General features: G+C 39.2%; 1 long non-coding RNA gene across 1 annotated transcript; it reads left to right on the top strand.

Moving 5' to 3' along the window:
- Positions 1 to 2,620: 2,620 nt before the first annotated feature.
- Positions 2,621 to 6,178, top strand: LOC137469539 (uncharacterized). The gene is made up of 3 exons (XR_010996577.1): positions 2,621 to 4,504; positions 5,094 to 5,222; positions 5,584 to 6,178. It is a non-coding gene; the product is annotated as an uncharacterized lncRNA (long non-coding RNA).
- Positions 6,179 to 23,574: the final 17,396 nt, after the last annotated feature.

Here is a 23,574-nt window from a genome sequence, read left to right as displayed (position 1 = left end):
ATTGCCTTTTTTCTACTAGCTTGAACACATCTGTTTTGCAAGCCTGTAGCAGCAAAAATCTGAGTTATGTGACAGAACTAGAGATTCCACATATAACTTTTTTGTTCTTTTCCCAAATAAAAGTGAAAACAAAATATTTTGTAATACACAACCACCTTGTAAGAGGGTTAATATTTCTTTTTTATTTCTATTGCTCCAAAAAATGTTTTCAAAGAATTTTTTTTTTTAAACTGAGTCCGGAAACCATCCACTTTTAATGAGAACTTACTGACACCTAATTGCCATCTGCCTCCTTCAGTTTCTCTCATAAGACTGCTTCATTTTTCCTTTGTGCTCTGAACTGCTTCTCTGTTGCTGCTGCAGTTTATACTCCAAGTGAATTCTTAAGTCTTTGTAATTTAAACTTTAAGGCCTTTATTCTGTATTTTACCTCTGCCTATACCAGAACTATACTATAAAGTCTTTAGAGCTAAATACCTATTAGCTGCAGAATGTAGATGCAAGATTCCTACTACAACATGGGTGATGCTCACTGGTGTATCTGTTTTACAAATCTCTTTTCTTATCTGATGACACTGTATGAGAAAGACAATGCAGTACACAGCAATATGGTGTGAGAAAAGTATTGCAGCTCTCACCAATGAGCAGATACATGGTATCTTCCACAAAATTAAAACTACCCTTTTGCTGTGCAAGCCATGCCATTAATAAGGCCTCCAAAAGAGCTGTCAGTGCTGGCTTATGGTGACCTTCAGCCCCATGGTGAGTTCACTCCATGTCAGAAGCAAGGACTCTTTCATTGACTCAGGGCTGAATAGGTCTTTCAAAAATGTTTGGCAAGCCACATCTCAACGTGCCTCTTGCCATTATGCCATAAAAAGCTTTTAGAAAATCTCCAGTGAAGACCTTCCTGCCTTCCTGAAAATAATTTCTTTCAAAATTCTACTGACATTCTCAGGTTCTCTGCTTTCCTGTAGATAAGCGTCCAAAGGTGTAGATATTCTGTGTATCAGTTTAATGAAATAACAAGATAGTGGGTAACACTGCACAACTGCATTTGGGGCAATCTTAAATTAAGGTGTTTCAGGTTGTTAAGCCATCTTATTGCCAGAAAGCCACTTAACTTCTGTGGAATCAGATATGATTCCACTCTTTCAAATAATTGCGATAGCAAATCAGTACTCTCAACAATTAGGTTTCATTGTTCAGTCACCTAGTGAAAATAAAGATGGGTGAAACATCTGTCCTGTATTCAGTTTCTGATGAGCTTTTTATATCAGTGAGGATCTGAATTTATGCCTGTAAATTCAAGTTATCTCACTGACCGTGAGCTATTTTATATCTCTGTTCATATGAATCCCTCTATTGTTCACAGAAGAAAATAATCTGTAAGCTGTTCGCATCCATGGTTGGAGGGGTAGTTTCTCTATTTTTATGTACACGAGTCTTTCAAGAGCAACCTGTTCTCCCTTGGTTTTATTGTGTTCTTGCATCAAATATAGTGGCCTTACTATTATCCCAAATGGCTTAAGTGAGCAGAGTTGTGACTTCGTTGTATGAGGAATCAGAACTGCAGTAGAACAAAATGAAATAAGGTGAGTGTTGTGCTACTTATGATCCAGTATTTCTGTGGGTCTGCCCAGGGTGGGCTTGAAATTCTCTGAAGTGATTCTAATCTACACCTCAAGCAGAGTTAAGAACAAAGTTTCTTTAACAACATGGAAGAAATAAGCCTGAAAAACAGTTTGCCTGCTTTTTTTTCTGGCAGTTCTAAACTTTGATACCTGCAAACTATTTGTAATGTCAAGGTTTGATTCTTGTCCTGCTGGAAAAATTACATTCCTAAGAAAAGATGACTCTCTCAATCTGAAGTGTTATCTGGCAAAGTTCAACTTCTGTAATGCTGAGTTGCTGCAGGATAAAATGATTGGTGCTTTTACTGCTTGTTCTTCTGTATTCCTTCTGAGTTAATTAAAGAAATAAAATAAAACAAAATTAAAATTGCATCCAAGCAGTACTGGATTCTAGACAATTTAATGAAAAACATAGACACCATTTCTGAGAAGTATTCAAACAATTGTCCCAGAAGGCTGTGCAATTAGTTAAATTTGAATGCTTGTCTATGGACAAAGAGGAAACACACCTTTTATGTAAAGTCAGGAATGTATGTTTTTACAATAGAACTCTTAATAGATTCATTTAAGAATCACTATTGGCCCAGATTTAAGTATTACAGAAAAAGGAAAAACTACTAAAAAAAATATTTTACACAGAAAGGAATTGTCAATAGTGAAAACAGTGATAATAGTAATAATAGTGATGATGATGGTTTTATACAGTTTAAATTGTTATATAGACATTTTCCAGTTCCTACTCCTTTTCCTGATTTTACCCTTCCAATGTCTCTCAAAACCCTGGGTTCTGTCTGGTGCTTGTGAGAGTGTATGGTGAAGCAGCAGCATCTGGAGTCCTTTGCCATGAAGACCATTATATCTTGGTTTTACTCATTCAATCTGAAATTTATTTTTGTACCATAGAGTTTTCCAAACAACCCTCCCAGCCCAAGCTCTGCAGACCCTGTTTCACAGAGGCCCCATCTGGTGCTCTATGACTTTGTTGTCATTGCAGATCATATTTTGTCATTCACAAGACTCAATTTATCCTAAAACATAGCACAAGTTTTTCTGATTGACCATCTCTTGCTGTAACCTATTGTTAAAATAACTTCTCTCACATGGTATATGATTAGGCTAAATTTTATGTCTGTGAACAAATCCTTCAGCAGAATTTCCTTCAACTGTGACTCAAATAACTGGACTCTGCATTGCATTAACATCTCATGGTAAAGAAGTGCAGTTCCTGTTACATGTTTGCATATTTATTGTGGTAGTCCTGGACCTATACCTATGTGCTTTTCTAGTAGAGAATTCAGCAGGCACACAAATCATACCTACTAGCACATCTACCTGCAAACAACCACACTCAGGAAATTCATCTTCAGGGAACAAGCTACACATAAACTGTGCAAGTCTTAAATATTCCAAGTAAGCAGTTTCATGTTACAGGAAGTAATCAGCATCGAATGTTAATTAAATAGACTTCTTGTCTGCCTGATGACACAACAGAAACACTGACGTGGTGTTGTGTCTTCATTGCATTTGAGTTTGTTTCTGTGCTAATGCCAGACATTAACTGATGTGTGTCACCCAAGCATGTCAGTACCAGTTTTTTGCAGTGTTCCCATCAAATTTTCTTCACAAGAATGTGAAGTCATACAAAGAAGATTTTCTGAGATGCTGGCAGCACTCTGGTTCCTGCTGTGCCTCTGTTTTCCCCAGAGCTTGAGGGTTGTGTTTGCAGTATTGTGATTTTCTCTTGGTCATGCTGTAAGCCTTACTGCTTACACGTAAGAACATGTACTGCTCTTACAGCTTGAACAGTGAGAGGTGTGAATCACCTGCCCACTTAGTTGTGCAGTTGTCAATTTGCTCTAGATGGCAATGACTATACTGTTCTTTCATGCCACATCTTGTTCAGGCAGTATGAGCTCTCTGCAGCAAAGCTGAGACACTCCTCTGCAAGCAGATCTTTCAGTGTTTCATGTGCCACGTTTGCAAGCTCACCTGTAACCACTTGCCATAAAAGCAGCAATGCATTAAGCAGCAGGTTCTCTAACAGCCCCAATACCACATCACATTTATCACCAAGAAAAGGGATTGAAGCCTCTTTCCTGCATTCCAGCTTACTGCACAAAGAGAATGTGTCTTTTTCTATGTTGAAAGGTTAATGTTATGTATTGTAAGTATCTATTTTTCAAATGTTCACAAATTGAAGAATTTCTCAGACTTTGGAGAAATGGTGCATGTGCACTGATGTTCTTTTTTCTAAATCATTGGGCATCTTGACTGAAGGTAAATCCATGTATTACAGTGTTTCTTCTAAATGTATAAAAGTACTGATGTAACATGGTCACAGCAATTGCATGACAGAAAGAGTCTAACAATAAGCACCCAGAGACAGGGCAGTCAGGAGAAAGGGTCTGTCCTTCCCCTGCTGCCCAGGGGTGCCTGATCAATGCCCTTCACAAGGGGAACACCAACTGCATCTTTTTTGGTAGATGAGTATTTTCCACCATATAGAACTGGAACTGCTGGGCTATCTCCTCTTCCTAGATTATCTGATTTATATGTCCAGTAGCAGCTATTAGAAGGCTACAGTAAAACACAAAGTAGCATAGACTTTGATCCTCCTGCAAGAGGATGTTTGGGTCTCTACAAGAAGCTGAATGAGCCCAGACAACATTTACTTCCATCCTTTTGATCTGAAGGATGCTGCTTGTTAGTGAAGGCAGCTGATTCTAATCACAGTGGAGGGCTCTCATTTGCTATTCTTTCACATTCACACTCTTCCTCCAAAAAGGAGAAGAGGATGGAAATACTGGGAGTGTAGAACCACAAAGTGCTTAATGGGCTGCAGTATCTGTGAGAGTAATTTGTCGGTACAGGTGATGGAGTGTCTTTTCATATTGTTCCATGGAGAATGAGAGAGAAGTGGAAAGGGGGGAAGCAATTTTGTGGGTTTCATTGAAAAATTGTACAGGTGGTTGCAAACAGTGCTTACTCATTACTTAGCATGAAATGACAATGGTCAGGAAATGCAGAATTTGAGAGCAGGTGGTTGACGGACCAGATTGGCTGGGGAACAAGAAAATAGAAATCCTACTTGATCTCTGCCAAATCTTTTTGCTAATGTCTATATTTATATTTGCTGCTGGATTGTTGCCAGTTCTTCAGTGAAATGCCATTAAGGAGCTTTGTGACATCACTCTGTATCAATATACTGTATTTTTAGTACATTTGGATATAGTTCACTTTTTCAGCTATGCATCAAAAATATGAACCTGTTGGTCTTTTCTAGAAATAACAGAGTTGACTTTTTTTTTGTTTTTTAGAGACAACCATATGTCTATCTCAAGCTTATTCAGAGTTCCCACAGGCAAAGTATTTTTAACTATATCAATTATAGTTGTATCAACTGTTCTGTAATTATTTCCTTGTAGCTCTTCCCTGCTGTATCAACATCTCCTTTTCTAGTCTCCTTTTAGAGAAATCATGATCATGTTCCTGTCACCCAGAGGAAGCATTTTCAATGTATTATTTGTGGAGGAGTGAGTGTTTGTAAAGCGGTATTTTCATGTGGTGTTTCTACCTACTGCTGTCTAAGTATCCTGTGCAAGTAAAAGGTATACACTCATTTTTTCCTCAGCAAAGTCTTTCATTATAACAGTGAAAAGTATATGTTTTATACTCACAGTCCCTATGAATCTCTTAAATTAATTTTAATTTTCTTTGAACATTTAAATTAAGAAAATAAAATGTAAATGAATGAAAGAAAAGTCAAATAAAATGGCCTGCTGCTGCTGGCCCTGATTCCACATCATAAAGTATTCTCAGTTAGGTAGGTAGTCTGAGGATTTTGTTTAGTAGACATCACTTTTTATGACTAGATTCCTTCCTTTCTTACATAATGTTTTCCACATATGTTTAATAACTTCCTTAAATACCATATAATTGCACTCTGAAGACACATGGGGTTGTCTCTCATCTCTGCATCAGCAATTGCTACATTTTCCTGCCAAGAACATGTAAATGTGAAGACTGAAAGTCACCTGACACAATCTAGCATCTACTTCCCATTTGTCTTTCACTCAAGGCAAGGCATACACTATGTTGTAAGATAACACAGTTTTCAGGAAGGCTAATATCTCTATCTCTAACTTGGAATAAAAATTATATTGGGAATAGTCCATGGCAACATTTGTAATGAGGAGTGAATTTTTTGGAGTAGAAATAATTTTAATTACATTTGGTTTTCTCCAGAGACTCAGATTGTCCTGTCTTTGAAATAATCTAATATATTTTGCATCATAGGGCACTGAATGCATTTTGCTATGTTATTAAGTCCATTATTTAGTTTAATACTGCAATAACTATGAGCTGCATTTCCTGCAGAAGGTAAAAAAGTACAGAACCAGGCAAGTATTCCAAAGTTGCTTTCACAGAGTCCTCTGTACATTTCCACCTTTAGGCTTTTGGATTTACATGCAAATGGGATTGGCAGAGCATATTACCTCCTGCTGATAAAAATAATGTAAGATTCAGAGGAACTATGCTCCTGACTTCTCCAGCTGAAATCTTCATGGACTCTTAGGGAAACACAAAGCTTACCTTCTTCTCCTGTGGGCAGAAGATGACCTATTCTATAGACTAGATGTTTGTAAAACCCAATAATGTGTTTACTGGAACAGATATTTGAGAGTATAAAATATGATACTGAATTTTGTCCAGCTGGTTGGTCCTGAAATACTTCCAACACCTATTAACAATTTCTAAGATAAGTAGGGCTGGGACATCTGTCCTCTCAATTGTCCACTTCTATAATAATAACATCAGCATCATGATCAGTTTTGTTAACCTTTCTATTATTGTTTTTCTCACTAATCATATCAGCAAATATCTGCATGGATATAGCCTACAGTAGTAATTAAAGCTGTGAAGAGACTTGGTGTGCAACTAGCCTAAATGGTACCCATCTCACCACACCCATTTGGCATATGGCTGTGGGTTTCATGCTAAGAACACTGATGATTACAGGTCTGGGGACAAAGAACAACTGGAGTCTATATCTGAAAATACAGAATGGAAAGTGCCTAGTGTGGCAAGCTGTCCTGGTCTCAGCTGGGATAGAAATCATTTTTTTGTAGTAGCTGGTACAGGGCTGTGTTTTGGATTCAGTGGGAGAATGTTGATAACACACTGATGTTTTGGTTGTTGCTAAGCTGTGCTTACCCCGAGTCGAGGACTTTTCAGTGTGTCATGCTCTGCCTGTGGGGAGCTGCACCAGAAGCTGGGAGGGAGCATGGCCTGAACTGCTGACCTAGATTGGCCAAAGGGATATCCCATATCACAGAATGTCTTGCCCAGTGTATAAACTGAGGGAATTACATGGAAGGGGCCAGTTGCTGCTGGGGGACAGGCTGGGCATCAGGTGGGAGGAGGAGTGAGCAACCATATTGTACATCACTTACATTGCTTGGGGATTCTCTTCCTGTCTTCATCTCCTTTTAATCACAATTATTATTAGTAGTATTATCATTACTACTGGTATTATTATTATTATTATTATTATTATTATTATTATTATATTTTACTTTGTTTCAATTGTAATCAGTGACACAGGGTCTACTTGGAGGCCTCTCACTAGTGGTTTCCCCCAAAGTTCAATACTGGGCCTAGTATCCTTTAACTTATTTATCAATGACTTTAATGAAGGGGCAGATGGTTCCTCAGCGAGTTCCCTGGTGACACAAAGCTGGGAGGAGAGGCCAATACCCCAGAGTGCTGTGAACCCTTCAGAAGAACCTTTACAGGCTGGAGAGATGGGCAGAGAACAACTACCTGAAATTCAACAAACACGACTGCAGGGTGCTGCCCCTGGGAGGAATAACCCCGGGCACCAGCACAGCCTAAAGGTGGACCTGCTGGAAAGCAGCTCTGAGGAGAAGGACCTGGGGGTCCTGGTGGACAACAAGCTGTTCATGAGCCAGCCAGTGCTATCCTGGGATGCATCAGGATGAGCACTGCCAGCCGGTCAGGGGAAGTGGTCCTGACCCTCTACTCAGCCCTGGTGAGGCACATCTGGAGAGCTGTGTCCAGGTCTGGTTTCCTCGGGACTTGAGAGACAAAGAGCTTTTGGAGAAAGTCCAGCAGAGGGCAACAAAAGTGATTAACCCACCTACATGTCTTCCTTACTACTGACTGAACATCTGTCCAATTACAGAAGAGTGGGGCAAAGAAACAAAAATAATAATAATTGATGATAATAATTAATAATAATAATAAAGAATAGGAATATAATAATAATGACCCACAGGGGTCACTCAGGTCTGTTTTGTCCAGTTGGGAAAACCATGTAACAGCTGTTAATTTGTGAAATTCCTAATCTGCATGAGGCTATAGCCTAAAGTATAAGAATGCATCCCAGCATCTTAATCTTTAAGCCTATATTAGATAAAGAACAAGCTCCATTATAATGGACCATAGGAAAAATGAAAGAATTCCAAGAACTCATCAGTGTCCCTGGAAGACAAATATTAAATAAAACTCTTACTTTAAACTGGGAAGTGGCCTACTACTCTGTTGCAGAGTAGACAAAAGAAAGATCAATGCTTCAGTTTCCCTAGACCACCAGTATGACTCCAAATCTGACATTTGTTTTATCACTGAGGATTAGAACAGAATATATCAAATCAATCACCTAAGAATTTAATGACACTAGAACAACCGCTGTCTTCCATTTACATTCTCTTAGGTTGTTCAACATCCAGAGTGTCATGAAAACATGAAATAATCCCTTTTCATATTCATTCCACTGCAGAAGTTGGATGATATTTATCAAGGATAACAACATTTTCCTTTCTTCTGCTCAGAATGACTCTTATAAATAAATCTAAATATGAATAAATCAAAATCTAAATTTAAGTAACCTAAATCTAAATATAGACTAACACGTATGTCATGTAGATACAGCGTAAATATGATGCAAACAACCAGCAAGCCATCCTTCATAGTCTCTTGAAGATCCCAAAATACCAGTACCAAAGACTAATACATATATATCTAAAACTTCAGTTTTCAGTAAGACATCTTAGGTTGCCAAACAACAGTTCCTTTAATTTGCCAGGTTCCAACTTAAAATAAATTCAGACTCTGGTTCTCGCCACCTTTTTTTTTTTTTTAACTCCTCCTGAATTTAATTTTTGGGATATTTAGAAGTCATCTTGTAAATTTCTAGGCTAATAAATACTCGTGATTGTTTTATAGCATTTGATATTAGACCAGCATTTTAAATTCATGTAAGGAATTCTTCTTTCTTTTTAACAATTTCCCTTGAATATAAAGAAGTGTCAATCCTCTTCAAACTTTCATTTGCCTAAGCTAAATAAACACTAATCTTTTCATTTTTCCCTATAAAATGAAAACTCCATTTTCCAAAGCCTTCTTTGTTCTTATTCCAATTTAGTTTAGTTTTGCTTTGCTTTTCTTCAACATAGGTGAGAATAGAACACTATATTCCAAAGTATTTCAGTGTCTTCTGCAGAAAGGTTTTCTTGTGTGACTCTCTACTTTCTTGCTGTTCATAATATCTCCCAACTTTGTGTCATCTGTAAATTCCAGTAGCAAGTAATTAGATTCTGTCTCCTTGGCCACTAATATGAAGAGCATAGGTCCCAATACTGAGCACTGAGGTAGTAACCAATGTCAACCTAATAACTCTTTCCAAAATACAATTTAGGGCAATTTTTCCCCCTTAAACAGCTCTTTATCCATTTCACATTAATCCCTCATATCTTCAACTTAAATAGTAATTTCCTATAAAGTGTTGTAAGGAACACATAAACCTATCTAGATTATATCTACTGTATACCTCTATGTAGTAACTCACCAATTTGACATCAAATAAAAAAATTAGTCTGTCTTGAGTTATCTTTAACAAAACCATACTGCAATTTATTCTACTTTGTATTGCCTATCTGCTCTTATGCATTCCTCCAAAATCTGTTCTAAAATTTTGCACAGTAAAAGTTACATTGAAAGGCCTGGTGGTGCTCAGAATCATGACTTCTCTGAAGATACGTACTACATTTGCAGCCTTTCATACAACATTTACGGTTTCACTAAGTGCCTTCTACTGGACTTGCCAGTTGACATTCCAGTTCTTTTAATGGTATGGAAGAGGAATCTCCTTCATCCTAAATGTTATTATATCATATGGTCTAAGGTGTTTTTTTTTTTTTTCCATTGGAAACCCTAGTTCTCTAATTTAGTTACGGATTTGCATTTGTTAGTATTACAATTTAACATGAAGAACGCAACCTATCTATAGTTATTTTTATAGCCACATCTTGTACAAGAGCTTCACACCCACTGAAATAAAGTCCATATCACCACTGCATCTTGGTCCTTATTCAAACATTCATTAGAGAAATCACTATTCTACCCTGTTCTGACCTTTGCTGCTAGCAGTTTCCAATCAACAGATCTTGGGAAATTCAAGAATTTATACAATTTGCACTATTAGTTATTTCAGTTGTTGTTTTGTAAATAACGTAATTGATACTGTTGTTTAAAGATGCCTTTTCAAAGGAAATCCCTTATCTTCTAATCCTGTATTTGTAGTGCTTCATCTACCACAGAGGTTTTCCCAAAGATATTCTGGCTTAACTATAGCCTTGCATTGTTGTCGTTTTACAGTCAAAATGTCACCAATTTTAGAGAACTTTCTAGTCCTGCTGTTGCTATAAGCCTGTGTTAGCTTGTTGTACATAGTGTTTAATTTTGTAGCACATATAAAAAAAGGGACTACTAAGTCATTATTTTCTCATGCTTTAACACAAATGTTGGTATTTGGCATAAGATGCTATCATCTATTAATTTTATTATAAAATACCATGTGTGGCAGCACATTTCTCTCTCTCTCAGGATTTTTCATAGAGGCACACAGAGAGAAAGAAAGAGAAAACAATTTCTATTTCTGCTCCTTGTTTTTCTTGTGGGGAATTTGCTTGGAGAACTGTTTATCTGGGGTGATTGCTTGATTGGATTCTGGTGAGGATTGTTTGGGCCTGATGGCCAACCAGATCCACGTGTGTCTGGACTCTTGCAAACAGGGTCACGAGTTGTGAGTAGTTAGATATGATAGTTAGAGAAAGTAGGTATGTAGTGTTAGTATCTTCCTTTATATAGTATATTAATGTATTATAGCATAGCTATAGTAATGAAATAATTCAGCCTTCTGAACTGGTGTTGGACATCATAATTTCTTCCCTTTGGGTTCACCTGCATTTTACAATAACCTTGCATTTTCTATTAGAATTTTTCCTGTAAGTTTTAAAAACTCTATTCCTTATTCACTCTCACAGTATTTTTTCATTTCAGGCTAGATGGACTTCTCTAGTAACAAATGGTTTCAGATGGAGTAGCCATTTTGCTTTGTAGTCATGTTGCTCTAAGAAAATCAAATGATCAAAGTTTTTTTTTGTGGTTTTTGTGATATAGATACCAATCTATTAAAAAATTGCCTGAAGCCTTCTCATATGTTTTCAGAGAGTCCTTATGTGGGAAGGATGTTTAGCCAGATTCTCATCTATCCCAGACTTAGGCAGAAAATTAAGATTTGAAAGGAAAACTTTATTTCAAGCACCCAACAAAGTGACTTAATTTTCACAAGGGCTTCACTCTCAGCAGCTTGCCAAAGGGCCAGCATGAGTGCAGCTGGGACGGTCTTTACCCGTGAAGTATGCCTTTGCCAGTCTTCATTTCTAGTGTTCAGTAGTTTTCATTGTGGGCTTAAATTGCATTTAATAAAACCCCAAACATAGAAATGGTGATTTACGTCCTCCCTGTGAGCAGAGCTAGTTAATTTCAATTCTGATACACAGAAGACACATATTTAATATTGATATCTCTGATCTCTCCACATTTTGTACTTCTGCTGTCCAACCAATGCTTGTCACTGAATATTTCCACGGAAGAGTGGGAAAAACAATTTCAGGTACAAGTCAGCTTTCTGACAGTAGTTCATCCAGCCCTAAGTTTTTCACCTTTGACAACTCTTTGCCTACGTGAGTGCTGAAGTGTACACCATGTCCTGTCACCCAGATGCAAAACACCAGTACCTTTTAGCATCTCAGCTACATACCTGGCATGTCTCCCTCAAGGAAAAAATGTCCCTCAATGACAATATTGATTTTCAGAAGCATGCAAATTGCACAAAGGTTGGAACTGTTGATCACAGGATTAGCACTATCCTAAAACTACATCATCCTGAGCAGCTGGGATTCCCGAAGCTGCCTCATGGTGTGACCATCTGCAACACTCCCAGATTCTTGCTTCTGTATTGATTACTCATCCAAACAAACCACCTTTCACATTTAATTAGAGCTCACCAGGTAAAGATTTCTCTCCAAATGAAAATACTGATGATAAAAAAAAAAAAAAAAAAACAAAAAACCAGCAAATAACAAAACAACAACACCAAACAGGAATAATGCAAATGCCTTCAGCCAAGAATCAACTTTTAACTCCAAATTCTTAAGAAAAGAAAAAAAAGACTGTGGATATTCAAACAGAATGATCCAGGAATCTAGATTCTAGACATCTTCTTTCTGCTGCTTCTCTGTGATCCAGACTCCTTGGCTGAACTGTGCCCCTCCAGCACTGATCTCTAATCTGATGGCCCGGCAGTGTACAAGAGGAGACCGGCAGGATGAAGTGCTCAGCCTGGGGTGGCCTACGGCGACCCCAGGCTGCTCAGGCTGTCTCCAGGGCCAACTCCAAATACAGCTGGATTGCTGGGTCACAAACCAAAACCTTTTCAGTCCTTGGAGACAAGGATACAGAAGGAGGTGTATATGCGTGAAATAGGCTGTTCCGTTGTTTGCTCATTATTTTTCATCTGAGTATTAAAAATACTTGGGCTTATTTTGTCTATGGTTCGAATAAGATTGAAATTAGTTCTCATTATTAGACAAATTGCTGGATGTCCACAAGAATCCTGTATTGTCTATCCTTCCTACATAAATAATAATAGCTATTTTCTCTGGCTATGAATATTGCATGTCAAAGTTAATCTTCAATTCCCTTTGCTTATTTTTTCTTCTTTTTTTGCTGCTCCTTTCGAATAATATAGAAGTGCTTTTCAGCATGCTAAGTGTCTACCACCTCTTGCAGGCAGAGTTAATGTTTCCTTGCAATTTTCCATTAATCCCACAGTATTAGAGTTTCATTCCTTCATTTCTAAAATTTTCTTTCTTTCTGCATAATTATGTGCACAGTCTGCACTACAAATCATTATTTCTAGATTATGTGTCTTCTGCTGAAATAAATTATCTTCTGCAAGTGTTTTTCTAGTGGTGCATGGTACAAAAAGATTTCCTGAGCTTTCTCCTCTTATTCCTCCTACATACAATTCTTGTTCAGAAATATCTCAGGAAGGTGGAAGGATATTAGTCAAAGAAAAGTTTTTCTTATCATTATCCCTAATAACTCCATTGCAGATTCAGCAACAGGAGTTTGGCTTTTGGGGTATGGGCTGTAATGAAGAGCATCACACAGGCATCTCTGCAGCTGCACATTGCTCTTGTGTTGGCAGCACTTGTAAGAGTTAGAACACTTTGACCACGGCTCTGTAATGTGCACACCCCTCAAAGTAGCAGGAGCTTCACCCTAGACTTCTGGTTTGTCAAAAAATAAACATTTTCTTCGACAGCAGTGGTCTAGCTAGAATCAAGAACACATTAGTGCTATCCCAAACAGATCTGTCCTAACAAAAAAAAAAAAATGTTAAGAAAGCAATTAAGGCAAAAAGAAACAATAAATTAAAATTACTTTATCTTGAGAGTTTAAACAACTGAGAATATATTGAGACAATTTTAATGAGCATCCAGTGCCAGTGTGACTGTGTGAATCAACCCATACAGGTAACCACGGTGACCCCAAACCACAGCTGAGATACAAAGATTGGGGTTTTTTCATTACCTGGCTAACAGTGATGGACAGCAGAGACACGTGGGGACACGGGCTCCATTAGGCTCAGCTCATCCTTGCACGCAGCAGTGGAGCAGTGGGGTAGGTACTGCCTGCTCCAAATGACTTCTCACACCGCAATTTGTCACAAGGCTCTGCCTTTGGGACCCCTCTCTCTCTCTCTCCTCACCCCACCCCCCCTCAACAGGAAGCTCAAGTGTATCTGAGAGTTATCTCCACACAGGAATTCCACCTCTCAAAACAGGCAGAGGAAGAACAATACTAGCCACAAAACATAGAGTTTTCCCACACTGACATTCTTAGCAGTCCCAGCTGCAAGGTCAGTTTGAGAGAAGCTATTACATCCTCTTTGCCAAATCTTCTGGTTTTAACCCTTTCCTCCCAAGAATGACATATGCACAGAGCTGGTGACAAGTCACACAATCAGAGTACATCTGCCTTAGGCACCATGAGAGAAGAGCAGAGGATGCCCACACATTTTCCCATGCCGTGCTGTAGCGTGTGATCGGAGCTCAGTGACATTTTTTGATGAGCAGGACTGGAGGGGGGGAAGGTCTTAATGGCTTATCAGAACCATTAAGAATATTGGATAGGTGGAATCAGTGTCTCAGGGCAAAATGATACATTACTGTATGACTCCTGAGGTTGCACAGCTGTCATTTATTAAAGATGCAGCACTCCTGCTACAGCCTGTGAGCCGCTTGCTAGCACTGTCCATTTCAGGACAATCATAACTAAATTACTTAATTCTCATTCTGTTCTGTTAATGAAGTTCTTCTGTGTTTTTACATCTGGGATTCCTAATCGATCAAACACTTAAACCACCTAGGGGCAAATTATCTTCTTTAGGAGGGAAAGAAGCAATGAAAGACAAAATGGTCCAATCATTTTGGCCATCTTTTTCTGTAAGTGTTACAGAAAAGAAAAAAGAGTATAAATTGAATGCAATTTTGGTTTAATTAAGAAAAATGAAAATAATTATATATTCTATTTCCACTTGTGACACTTTGTTGTATGCTTGAAGTACAATTAAATTGCAGTCAGACAATTTCAGAAGCAAAATTCTTGGATCATCTGCTGAAGAGAAGACATCTGTCTATAATAACAATCATCTGAGATTATTTAATTTATGATATTTGCATCCTTTGCTTGTTCACTTCTTTTTTTGGCTTGAATTTTTACATATTTATCCCATTTTGAATCCTTAGTTAACATTCACCTTGTTCTCTTTTTTCCCCTCTTACTTTTGCCTTGTTTTCTATAGATGGTTTTCCTACTTTGCCCATTTCACCTCTCTTTTTACCTGTGTCACATGCATCTGTGAAAGGCCACTGGGGAGATCTTTTGAATAATCATATCTGATCTGATTTTCATAAAAATATTTGGATGCATTGTTAGGTGATGCTGAATAATGATTACACCCCTTTTGCATGGCCTTTGGAAGAGATCAGGCAATGCAAAGTATTTAACCTTGACCTTACTAGCTGAATGGCAATGATTACATATAGATATTGTTTGTTCCAAGAATCATGCAAGAGATGTGCCAGACTGTGTTCTCACTCACTGTTCAGTAGTTGTTTGGGGATAATTCATTCGTGAGATGACAGAATACAGTTTACAAATTGTATCCTGTCTACCTAATGAGACAATTATTTCAGGAGAGTCTGAGCTGTCCAGCAAAACAGACACAGAGCAAATGGAAAGCCTGTGCTGGAAAGGATGAGCATGTTTGTTTAACCTGACAGGGTCCTGGTTAGGCTGTCATTTGCTTGCATGTAACTTCCACTGATGGAAAATGAGGTCTCACAAATTTGCTCTGAAAAATGATTCTAGCCAGTTTTCCCAAGGCTGTCTACAAACTTTTTGGACTTTTAGAAGATGTTGCTCTTCTCTGAATATGAAGTTTGAAAATAAGGGTGAGTAAACTGAAAATGGGTGGGGGGAGACGGACAGCTCTTTCTTTCCAATGGCACAGTGAGAGTGCTTTCCCAAAGAAAGGAGACAGCCAAGAGCTAAAATTCAAGTTATAAGCAGAAATGACTTCCAGAGCAGTGTAATAAAGTACATATATTTAACTCATTATTTTTAGTTTACAAATGTTTGTTGACAGGAGGGACAAATATAATGTGCATATGAGACTGAGGAACAGAACATTCTGTCTCCACTTGAAATAGTCTTCTTGTAATCCAAACAAACGCACACACCTGCAAATTCCTCACAAGTCATCCAGCTGAAGCTCAGAAGATGATTCATGTTTTGCTTGACTGGAACACTTGCTAAGGTAGGCCTGTGTGGACTCGGCATTTCGTGCCATGGGATGTTTAATCGCTGGGAGTAGCGATGTTGCAATGCAGCAATTTTAAGCAAAGACTTTCTTCATTCCAAGCAACTGAAAAAGATCTACCAGCAGAGTTATTTAAAAAACTAAAAAAGCATAAATACAGTTCAACATGAGCTGAGGAAGAGGGAGAACCTAAGCACCACTGCAGGTCTGGATGTGATGTATACTGCATCAGCTGATCTTCTCAGAGTCTCCTTAGTAATGCCATGGGTCAACTCCTATGGAGCAGCCCTTAATCAGGAGATGTTCCTGGATTAGGTCAGTGCTGGTTTTGACTATAAAACACAAGTATCATACATTATGTGTATGATACATTATTGATGGTACATTATATCAAACAACGTGTATTAGTCTTCAAACAGCCAGCTTCCGAGATGTGCCGGGCTGACATTTTTGCATGAAAGTGGAACTGGAGAAGAAACCATGGTACCATATGACACCATAAATTGCTATTGGGTACAGAACCCAGTGCATATGGAAATGTATAGCTCAAAAACATAGCAGTAAAAAATAAGAAGGGGCTCACAGTTCTATATCTTTGCCCTTTTTTGCTATAATTTGATATACTTACTCAGTTTCAAAGGATAGTAATAGTGTGTAATTACTCTTTAAAATGACATCTATTTTTAGTAGGTTTGAGTTATTGGGAACACCAGAATGAGGTTTGAGGACACGTTGTTCAGTGAGCAGGGCATGTCAGTGCTGTGTGTCTGGGTAAGAGAGGGTGGGAGGTGCCTTTGCCACCACCCTCTGCAAGCTGAACTGGGACAGGTGGGACAGCATTGACAGAGCAGGAACCAACATCAGTATGTCACTGAGACTTCAGAAGGGCCATGAACTCCTGACCATCATGAACTCTGGTCCTCTGACTAACAGTTCTGGCTGACTGGCCAGGAGTCATGAAGTACTAATGTCAAGTGTCAGTGTTGAAGATAGTGTTGAATCTGCATTTCACATGAAAAGAAAAATATTTAAATCAATGCTAATTTTTGCATTGACTCAATATAGATTAGGATTTTACCATGCTTCTTATCAGAATGACACTAGGTAGAGCAGGACACAGCCATTACTTTCTCAAATAATGTCCTTTGATTTCTTTGGTTCATTAAAGAAAGGGAGGAAGAAAGATGGTTGTCCATCATGTTTTTTGCTAGAAATGAGCTCAAACCTAGAATGAAGTTTGGAGCTGGTGCTCTACTTAGTCCTTCTGTTTCTACAATAGAAAATAGTTTTTTCTTTCTTTTTCTGATGTTTAATTTTGATCTCACAGGGACAAGTGCTTTGCAAATATCTTAAGGAGATGTTCTGTGCTGTGAGGATAAATCCAGAGGGACCTGGGCAGGCTTGAGAGGTGGGCCTGTGTGAACCTCATGAAGTTCAACAAGTCCAGTACAAGGTGCTGCACCTGCATCAGGGCAATCCCAAGCAAAAATACAGGCTGGGAAGAAAGTGTATTGAGAGCAGCCTGAAGAGAAGGACTTGGTGATGTTGGTGAGTAAGAAGCTCATCATGATGTGCACTTGAAGCCTGGAAAGCCAATTGTGTCCCCAGCTGCACCAAAAGCAGTGTGACCAGCAGGACAAGGGAGGGGATTCTGCCCCTCTACTCCATTCTGGTGAGTTCCCACCTGGAGTACTCATCCAATTCCAGGGCCCCCAACATAAGAAGCTCTTGTACCTGTTGGAATATGTCCAGAGGAGGGCTACAAGTATGATCAAAGGGCTGGAGCACCTCTCCTTTGAATGCAGGCTTATAAAATTGGGGTTGTTCAGCCTGGAGAAGAGAAGGTTCTGGGAGAACTTACAGCACCTTCCAGTGCTTCTAGTACATCAAGGGGCTACAAGAAAGCTGGAGAGGGACTTTTTATGAGGCCATGTAGTGATCAAACATGGGGAATAGCTTTAAACTGAAAGAGGATAGATTTAGTTTGGAAATAAAGAAAATATTCTTTCCTGTGAGGGTGGTGAGACATTGGAACACGTTGTCCAGAGATATGGTGGATGCCCCATCCCTAGAAATGTTCAAGGCCAGGTTGGATGGGGCTCTGAGTAACCAGGTCTAGTGGAAGCTACAGCTGCCCATGTCAGGGATGTTGGAAGTAGATGATCTTTAAGGTTCCTTCCAACTCAAACCATCCTATGACTCTATTTCATAAATCCTTTCAACACACAGAAGATTCAGAAAGGAGTCCTGCTCTTTTTGTCCCTTCTGCACCAACAAAATATATATCTCAGAAACGGAGTCCAAGATTTTGAAGAACATATATATGTCAATCTTAATTGCATTTTCTATGTGATCTTCTCTGGACGGTAGGGAAAAAAGAAAGAGAAACCTAGTCTCATTTCCCTTATTATATCTGTATTTTGAAACTGAAATAAAAATGTTATCTTCCACTTCTGTTTCTGCAATAACGATGCACAAAATATGGGGACAAAAAGCAGATTCGCTCCAGTTACCTAATTGGAAAGAAGTAGTTGCTGAATGCCAGCCTGACCTAAATGGAACTGAAGGATTTTCACCAACCTTTCATCCTTTTGTATTTTCTAAGGTTAATCTTCCTTCTTTTGTGATTCATTCACTAGGCTGCAGCTGGGAGAACAAGAGGTACAGCTGAACTCAGAGCATCTTTCCATGCCTAGCTCATAAGGAAGTGGTTTGCTTGAGGCAAGAACTAAATGACCTGCTCATAATCAATGTTTTTCAATTAATTTAATCTTTTCTCTTGCAATCAGTTTGTCATGAAGAGACCAGATTATATAAATACATTCCTCATCTAACGTCATTTGATGAATGCTTAAAGAGAAAATAAAGTAACTGCCTTTGTATTAATAAAAACTGTCACTTCAAGGCTGTTTGCCACTTTTTATGGCATCTCTGCTGCAAGTACAACTAAGCAGATGGGCTTGCAAAACCACTCTGAAGTTGTCCCCTGGACAGGACAGAGCAACAGGTAGCATCTAGGCTGGAAGTAAGCTTTTGAGTTTCAGTCACTGCTAACCAGCTAAGTTGGTTCAAATTATCTCTACAATTCCAAACTAGAGATGGAGGATGCACCCAGCCTGTTGCGTTTTTCATGTATGTGGTAGCATGAAATACAGCTAGAACAAAAGCTAGAGCAGGGCTGTGTTTTGCCTCTCCCTTTGCCCTGAGATGGCCATTCTCTCCCCTTTTCCTAATAAAGCACCAAAGTAGAGCTGTTGAAGGTGTGAGTTGGAGGGATAAAATGCTGTAGCTTGTATCCAGCCCACCACTACAATTAAGTCTGCTGCAGAGGCATATTGTGAGGAGAAGAGAGATCTCAGGATCCTCAACCCCCATGCAAGAGGGTTGTGTGATATATGCCAGCATTGATGGAGGGGGCTGCGGCTTTCAAATATACAGATTATCATTTAGCAGCAGTCTTGATTTGTGTACTATAGATAATTTTATACCAGTTAAGCAGATGTAATAGCAAATTGCATCAGGAAAGCAGAATGCCTGAAAACACAATGCAGCCAGAGTTGGTTTGCTGTGCTGCTTCACAGATTTCCTGTTACCTGCTGAGCTGTGCAGGCGAGGGGTTTAGCTGCTTCCTCCCAGTGGCCACTCCGATTAAAAGCCTGAGCTCTGTGACATATGGCAGCTCCAGTTGCAGTGGATCTCTCAGCTTGTTTCCAACATGCTATAACTTCAATTTACCAGAATGGCACTTATAGATGTCCAGTTAAAATGTCCCATTTTATTGGGGAAAATGCTATTCCAATGGTACTGTATGCCACTGAATAGAATTCAGAAATCACTTTGCCTGTTATGACTTTTATTTTCTTAACGAATGCAAACATGAAATACTTAATGTGATGTCCTAATTAATGGCAAATATGCCAAACCCCTTTATTTTCCAGAGAAAATTATATTACACTGTTACATTTCCCCATTTTGTGGCTGCATATTTTATATACTGTAACCATGGTTACTATGTCATTAAAGTCTGTTCAGAGGGAGTTGGGCATAGCATCAAGCTATCGCAGTGAATGATTGCTTTTGTAAATTTAAAAGAATCTCTGCAGCTAATTAATGTGAGTTTGTGTAAATTGGACCAATGGAGAGCATGAAATTTGGAACAAATTATTGTACAGTCTGAAGCAAATGAAGAATATTTTTATTTGATTTAGGAACTTGCCTTCTGTATCACAAGCCTCTTAAAATTTTAATTGTGTAAAGCTCGAGCCATACACTGGCACATTGCTGATACAGGAACACAGACAGCCCTGGCTGAACTGGGACATGAATGGTCTTAAATAGAAAGTACTGGCAATGGGCAGAAAGCTGGGGAAAGGACAGAGCATGCCTCAGCTGTTCTGATTTTGCATTGTTTGCAAATTTTAGAAGGAAATTCAGCTGCTTGGAGATATTTTGAGTTGTCTCTTACCTGCCAATTAAGTATATGTTTCCTCCACATGGCGCACTATGTATTTGGATAGAGTGGGGCTCTCTCCTCTCCTTAGCTGCCCAGAATTGTAGTAGCAGATGTAAAGTAGGATCTTGCTATCACATTTCCTTAATCTTTCTTCAAATACTGATATCCTTATCAGAAAACATCATATTCAGGGCCACACAGATGCCTAGCAGCCTTTGAACTTTATGGAAAGCTGAATCTAACAGATATCCTCGTATTCTGTATGCTACTAATCAGTTTTGCAGCTTGCCCCCCTCCAAACTTTTCAATAGTTGCATGATTTGTGGCATCCTGATATGTTAGTAAAATTTTCCATTCCTCCCTGTATCTCTGTGCTTGTCATATACTTGGGTTTTTTTGTTCCACCACCCTTTGAAACATTTGCATGGGACACTGCCACAGTGAGTGCAGTAAGTGACTGCACAGAAGTGAGGGCATGTGGGATGATGGCTCCCATCAGCAGAGCAGCTGATGGCTTATCCTTGTTCTGTCTCTGTCCCTGTATTACACACCCTCCATCTGCCAACAGCCAGGGGCAGTGAATTTTCTGAGCTTCATCTCTAATAATAGTTTGCAGATATTGATAACTAATCTTTCTGCTCCTCATGGACTCAGGGAACCTCATACTCTCCTGATCCAAGCTGATGTTTACTTTGTATTGTGTTGCTTGTGTAACACTGGGTTACAGCAGACATTTTTTCCTTCTCACAGATCTCAGAGAATAAGCAGAAAATCAACAGCACCTTCTCCAGATGACAGTGAGCACAAACTGTGTAGGGGTCCAAAAAAACCTCCTGTCCCAATCACTCATCTTCCCCATACTTTGAATTCTAACACAGGAGCTGTGGAAGAAGCCACATTATCTCCATCAGCTTTGGGGAACACACTTCCACAGATGAATGGGGGGAAAACCTAATATAAATCTTGAGCAGTCACCAACAATCCCTGTCTATTCATCATTATTCAATTTTGTCCCTAAAAGCAGCTCTGCACAGCCTGGCTATCAGTACCCAGCATGACAGACTTGGGCAGAGAAGATGTAAAATCTGGGTTTCCCACTGACCAGTGCCAGTGTGGCCAGTCACAGGCTGGTGCAAGCAGTCCAGCAGTCCTCAGACAAACAGCTGCTAAAGTAGGGGTGAAAAAATCCTGCCAGTGCTAAAAACCACTGAGTGTCACATAGCCTTTTTGTAACAAATAGTTAGGCTGTTTTGATTTCAGTACTGTTAATTTAATAAATGAGATCAGTAACATGACACAGGCCTGTGTGTGAGTCCAATCTCCCTAAAATGATCACCAACAGAGTTGGAATTTTGAGGCTCTGGCTCTCTACCAACTTTTTCTCCACTAAGTGGTCCTTTTTTTTTTTTTTTTTTTTTTTCCCTGAATCTCTTCACTTATCAAATTTATCAACAGGATGCCTGAGCCCTTACTCTGTCAGGAGGTAGATAATGGCATGGTGTGGTATTGTACTTATCTTTCTGTGGCATTTTTGCATCATTTTGGAAAAGGCCAAGTATGCCTGTAATGATGTGATGTTACCAGAGAACATTTCAAAACCTATTTTGCAGTCAGAGGGTTAAGAATGGGAGAGACAAGCACTTCAACACCAGCAGCAGGTGATCCTGCACCTCCTCATTTGCAATAGTTCAGCAAAACCAGCCTCCAACCCTGTTTGGAAAGTGTGGGCATCACCAGTATGCTCAGAGCTCTGTTCTCCTCTCTTGCATTGCTCCCTGGCAGAGTATAAACCACTCACTGGTAATGCAGGGTGGAAACACACTCCATCTCAGTTAAAAGCCTTAGGAGCATACATGAGACATACATTTGTGTGGGGACACATAGAAAAACTGCCCTCCTGGCAAATGTGGTAAGCACATAATCCTCCATGTGACAGGGGCTTGCAGCAAGTACAATGCAGCAGAACTCCAGAGCACTCCACTTGATACCTCAGTCTGCTGCTTTTTTCATGGTTTCTGCGAAATCCACACTGCATTTCCCATTAAGTTAGTAAATGCTCATTTCAGAGAAACCCTGGTTTTTGGATTTTTTTAACATTTCCAAAAATAAAGCATAACCAGAGGGTTCCCATTATGTAACATAAATATTTTATTATCTCCACATTACTCACTTGCAGAAAAATAATCTAGACACAGTTTTGGCCTCTTTCATTATATAGCCTTGAAAAATATGATGCCATATTGCACAGGTTGTTCTTCTACATAACCATGGAACATTGCATTATGTATACCTAACCCTTTGCCAAGTTCATTCTTGAAAAGACAGGAAAAGTGAAAGTCTACTTCTTACACCAACTCCTATTTCTTTTTATCCAAAAAATAATTGTGCCTGACAATATATTCTTTCTGCTTCATGGATATTATTTTTTGGTTTTTCAACTATACAAAATTTTAATTTCTGCTAGATTCATCGTTCCATACCACAGAGCTGTAAAAATTAAGTTAAAGATCCTGCAGGTCTTGGTCTTCCTAGGCAAAGTGCTGTGCCATGGAGAGCTCTGCTGGGGTTTGCCAGGTTCCTGCACAGATGTAGCTGCTTGTGTGTTGGAGCATATGCATTGAGCCACAGTGCCACAGTCTCTGGGCTTACTAACAAAGGGGCATCTCCATGCTTTTATTAGTTTGATGGTTCTCAGTTCCAGACTGTTCTGTTTTGGCAGGGATAGAGTTGATTTTCTTCATAGTAGCTGGTATGAAGCTACGCTTTGGATTTGTGCTGAAAACAGTGTTCATAGTTCAGGGATGTGATTGTTACTGCTGAGCAGGGCTTGCACAGCATAAGGTCTTTTCTTCCTCTCATCCCACCCCACCAGTGAGGAGGCTGAGAGTGCAGAAGGAGTTGGGAGGAGACACAGCCAAGACAGTTGATCCCAACTGACCCAAGGGACATTCCAAATCTATGGCATCCTGCTCAGCATCTAAAGCTGGGGGAAGAAGGAGGAAGGGGAAGATGTTTGGTGTAGTACTGCTTGTCTTCCCAAGTCACCATTACACATGATGGAGCCTTATTCCTGAGGATGGCCAAACACCTGCTTGTCCATAGGACATGGTGGATCACTTCCTTGTATTGCTCTACTTGTGCACATGGCTTTGGCTTTACTAAGTTGTACTATCTTTATCTCATCATACAAGTTTTTTCCTTTTACCCTTCTGGAGGGCTTAGGGGAGAAG

This window comes from Anomalospiza imberbis, chromosome 1 (genome assembly GCF_031753505.1).
Source record: "Anomalospiza imberbis isolate Cuckoo-Finch-1a 21T00152 chromosome 1, ASM3175350v1, whole genome shotgun sequence".
NCBI lineage: Eukaryota > Metazoa > Chordata > Aves > Passeriformes > Viduidae > Anomalospiza > Anomalospiza imberbis.
This window is presented reverse-complemented; position numbering and strand designations above follow the sequence as displayed.